This window comes from Lygodium microphyllum, chromosome 9 (genome assembly GCF_053477565.2).
Source record: "Lygodium microphyllum isolate KBCC chromosome 9, Lygodium_microphyllum_v1.1.10, whole genome shotgun sequence".
NCBI classification, from domain to species: domain Eukaryota; kingdom Viridiplantae; phylum Streptophyta; class Polypodiopsida; order Schizaeales; family Lygodiaceae; genus Lygodium; species Lygodium microphyllum.
The window spans coordinates 29,445,676-29,450,730 of record NC_141143.1 but is presented as its reverse complement, the minus strand read 5'-3'; the positions used below and the strand labels follow the sequence as shown (position 1 = coordinate 29,450,730).

The window sequence follows — 5,055 nt, the reverse complement described above, 5'->3', positions numbered from 1 at the left end:
TCTGATAGTGGGATAAACTTATTTGTTTTGTTACCTCTTGGTAACATAGACCTAGAAGTAGATAGTTTAGCAAGGGCTGATCTCGTTGAAGATGAGATGGATCATTCACTGTAACATACTTAATTTACTTATTGATTCAATGTGTATTCCTAATTCTATGGTTTTTATCATGCGCACACGTGCATACTCAAGAATGAATACTCAATTTTAAAGCTAAATTGAATTTTCCATAATAAAAATGAAGTATCTTTGATCATCTTCAAGTACGTAGAGAAATTACGAGATAAATATTGCAATGCTTGCTACTAATTGTAAGGTTTTTGACGCTTGCCGCTAATTACTTATATCAGGCTTGTCAACTGGAGCAACTGTCATTCATTAGAGAGCAATGAAAAAGTAATTATTAACTCTATTTTTTTAATTCAATGATTCAATGTGTATTCTTAATTCTATGATTTTTATCATTCGCACATGTGCATGCTCAAGAATCAATTTCAGGTGGTTAAATAATTATTAACTTTGGTTTTTTAATTATGTGAATTGCTAATTTTAGGTGGTTAAATAATTGTGCATCTGTTGGCGCGTCTATATTAGTGTCTATTTGCGCAGATAAATAGACGCAAAATTCGTGTCTTTACATGCATGTTTACATGCACTTATAGACCCTCTGATAGTAGACGCGCCCGACTTTGCGTGTCTAACACGCGCGTCTATGCCTCGTTTCTGTTGTAGTGTTTGAGTATGGCAATCGCATTACTGATGAATATATGTGTGCATCACGTGGGTTCAGAATAAGGCATTTTTAAAATACAATTTTACACTTTTTTTACACATAGAAAGGTGTAATATAAGGGGGTTATTTATAGATTGAATTGAAAAGGGTTATGTTTTATTCAAGAAAAAGTCACAGATAAGGATATTTATAGATAGGCCTTGAACGCACGTGATGTAGAGGATATACATATAGCAACTTCCCCGAGGTATGACATAACTTATCTCACTAGCTAGATAGCTCTAGGAGGTGATCACAACCATTAGAAATTATGGATACCATGACCATGTGGAGCCACCAAATTCAGGGCTAGTGTTGATAGTTGTCATGAATTAATGTCAATTTTTCTCCTTAAATCAACCCAATTTATTGATTTATCTTGAAATGTATTTTTTAATGCCATAGGATATTGCTGAAAAATCCCATATAAAAGGGCATGCTATGTATCCCACTTTCTCACTTGTTCATTCTCACTTTCACTTCCTCATTTTCTCTAGCATTCTTCCTCTTCCCTAAGTAATGATCCCTTCCTCTTGTAGATGTGTGGTGGATATTGTAACAAGGGAGTTATTGCTACCATTTAGACTATCTCAATACTGTCACCATCCTAGATTTTCCATTAATAAGATGTTTCCCACCTTTGTCAACCTTCTACCTATCACTACAATCATAATCATTTTTTCCATTGTATTTTTGCTTGCTAGACTTCTACAAGTTATTGCATGGTTGTTGGGATCTTCTGCACTCTAATTTGAGCAATTACCACTATCATTTGCCAAGAGTTTCCATCTACATTTTATGGAGGGTGGAAACAATCATCTATGTAGATTGCTATAAAGTACAATAGAGTTTCATCTCCTATTGGTTGTTGGCATCAATTTTTGAGATTACATTTACGTTTGTGTTGCTACTGCTACTATAGATAGTGGCTCATCTTCTACAGTTGTCACCCTACTTCATAGGGGCTCTATCCCATCAATATGTAGTTAAGTTTTGTAGCTACAAGTTCTTTCCATTACTATAAAGTTATGTTTTTTGAAAAAGTGTCCTTGGAGATTATTCTTCTTGATCATATAACTAGAGGATTTTGTTTTCTTACCTCCATTCTTGTTTGAATCCCCACACTTGGATTGCTCAAAGTTCAATCACAATTATGTCGACTGAACGTTTAACTTTGATTTGCTCAAAGTCCTCTCACCATGTTCATAGAAAACCAAGTTTCAGAATTGATCAATTATTCATGTTACAAGTGAAAAGTTGATGTGGAATGAGGTTCTTATTGCAAGAGTTGGAATAATAAGGTTGATTTCTATAAGGTTGTAGAAATCAGTTTCTTTTCCATGAAAGTTCTTGTTAAGGGTTGAAGATAGAGTTAGTGTGATATTTGCTTCATGTCCTCCCATGTCTTCTACAAGGTAGCTTCTTTAGGCCAAGCCACGATATTTCATTTGAAGAACATGTAATGAAGTCGACATATTATGCTAAAATGAAATAACATGTAATGAAGTCGACATATTATGCTGATATGGGAGTATTACTCTTATGCTTAGTAATTGGGAGGTAAGCTTTTCCACGGACACTAAGCTAATTTACCTTGGGTAAAGGCGTCTAGGTGTTGCCTCTCCAACAAGGGTTGGTGGGATAAAATATGGTGACACCGAAGATCTCAACACATAGCTTGACTAGAGTCTCTGAGAGACCAATCAAAGGCACCGACGAGAGTGGCAAGCACGGTGGCAAGGTGCACCATCCGATCCTTTCCCACCAGTACTGAGTACCGCGCACAGACACACAGAGAGAGAGAGAGAGAGAGAGAGAGAGAGAGAGAGAGAGAGATCAGGCGTTTGTACGCAGCCAGGCAGGAGAATATAATGGACAGTACCAATTTCCCAACCCAATCGCCATGCTGCTTTTAACATTAACATTACTAATTGGAGCTCTACAACAGCGATCACAAGATTACGCTCCTACAGTACTGCAAGCAACTACTCAAAAACATGAAGGGTGCGGCCCGAATTCGAGCCACCATAAACACGAACCAGATTTCATGAGCAGAGTTACCAAACCCAAAAACCCCAACTTCGAATGCCAGAAACCAAGTCAATTAGGCAGGTGCAAACAATAACAGGTCTTGATAGAAACAGTCTTCTTCTATAAAAGAAAGCTGGATGAATTGCTTGTGGCGAACGTTATATGGGATGCTTCTCAGACCCAGCCCACGTAGGTTTTTCATTTTACACTCCAAATTCCTGCGAGCAGGGTCCTCTAGAAGGTAGTCCGCAGCATGAAGCTCATTTCAATCATGCGAGCCCGCTGAACAAATCTCGAAGCTTTTCAAGCTGCACAACAATCAGCTTGATCAATCTGACCAGTAATTTGGAACACACACACATAAATTAAAAGGCTTGCTAAGAGTAGTCCATTACAAAGACATTATATCCGTCCTTTCAACCAGAGCTGATCTTTCTAACAACTGATCGACAGAGTAGCTCCTCCTGCAGTCCAATGCGTAACGATTTATCTTATCACTGACGAAAGGTAAGGATTCTTTTAATAATGGTGTCTGGCTCTGATAAGAAATAAAAGCAAAGATGAGTTCATTGATGAGCGCTATAACCTACTGCGCTGGTGTATGCCAACGTTGAGACTCACGCGACGATGAAACCGTGGTCTGCATGAGATCGACCGGCTGCCACACCAGGCACTGTACAAGCTGGCGCATGAGAGCGGGCCATGCTTCTCCTCCGCCAGCTTGTACAGGGCCTGTTGCGGTAGCTGCTCCCGGCATGCCAGCTTCAGCGTCGGGAGTCGTCCTCTCTCTTTCTCTCTCTCTCTCTCTCTCTGTGCGCGCCCCGTGCCGCACCTCTGACGTCCACACCTTATCATAAAATACTGTCTATCCACGATAGACAAAAGCCAAAGTCTCCCTTCTCTTTGAAAGTTTTGCTCTCGAGCGTCGTACAAATAGATGTTCCTCTTCATTCAGACTCACGAGCCCGATATCTTGTTTGCACATGTAGATTTTGTAAGTTGCAACGCCCTTCAAAAGGGCGATAAAACCTTTTGAGAGAGAATTTCTAACACATGGTTTTATGTGTTCCAATTTCTTTTAAAAATGAAAAACGACCTACATTAAGGCCTTCCAAATGAAAAGTTAAGCAACCCTTAATCTTTGAGGGCACCCCTTAAGATCCCTTTCTTCCAATATGTGCGAAAAATACAAAACATTATAGCATTTTCCTTGTTTTATTACCCTCCCATCAAGTATTTGGAAGGGAATGTTTAAAAATACAAAAGCCATGCATCTAAAGAGACTTTTAAGTTGTCATGTGTTTACTTTTTCCCAAGACTCAAAGCATGACTGTTCGTAGGTTGATGACCAAGCCAATCACTCTTAATTCAAATTCAAGGAAATGCCTACCTAAAATTGTAGGACCAGAGTGGGTAATTTTGATTGACCATTTCAAACCATGATGGGAAAACCCTCTAACATCTTGAAAAACATGGTAAGGAAAAAAAGGCAACGCAATCACAAAAGATTCCGCATATGTTAAGACCTTCGTATAACACTTTGTTTCAACTAATACAACAAATCAAGTGGAAGAATTGTTCAAAACATGTGCCTTTTCCTTATCTAATTTTAGCATGAAAGTCATTGAGCTATTTTAATAAAAGGCTCACACTTGCATGCTTGCATTGAAGAATAAAAGAACTTTGATGAACAAGTTTTTCTTTACAAATTCGACTATTGGGTCAATGTGTAAGACAAAATGATTATAATAATCAAAGGATACACAAAGTTACACATTTCTTTCAATGTGCATAGGCATTCAACAAATGGAAACTATTAAAATCCCTTCTTCATAGGTCCTTGAGTACTAAATCTTTGAGACATTTCCAATATTCAAATATTTTTGGCCATTTCCAAGAAATAAAACATGATTACTCAAAAATAATTGCAATATCTAGCGTAAAGCTAATTTCATTGTTGATTTAGCACTAGAACATCCCATCCATGTTCACTCATATTTGAGAAAATACAAACAATACAATGGATGGATGCACATCAATTAATGTGCTCCTAATACTAATTGATAGCACTATGAAGGCCACCTTTGGTTGTTCTTATGTCTAGTGGATATTTTCTAATTCTTTACTCAACATCTTGGACTTGCCCTTTCTTGCCCTAGGAGTATACTAAGCTTAGTCACTTGGTTCGTTTCTTCTTCAATGTGTCTTGTTTATCTCTTCTATTCTAACACTTAGTACTTCCATTTTCTTTT

The 5,055-nt window shown here is 37.8% G+C and overlaps 1 long non-coding RNA gene across 1 annotated transcript; it reads right to left on the bottom strand.

Moving 5' to 3' along the window:
• Window positions 1-2,894: 2,894 nt before the first annotated feature.
• Window positions 2,895-3,780, bottom strand: LOC148030907 (uncharacterized). Its single transcript, XR_015691962.1, has 3 exons — window positions 3,651-3,780; window positions 3,199-3,267; window positions 2,895-3,111 (listed from the first exon to the last, which is right to left on the bottom strand). It is a non-coding gene; the product is annotated as an uncharacterized LOC148030907 (long non-coding RNA).
• Between the last annotated feature and the right edge of the window lie 1,275 nt (window positions 3,781-5,055).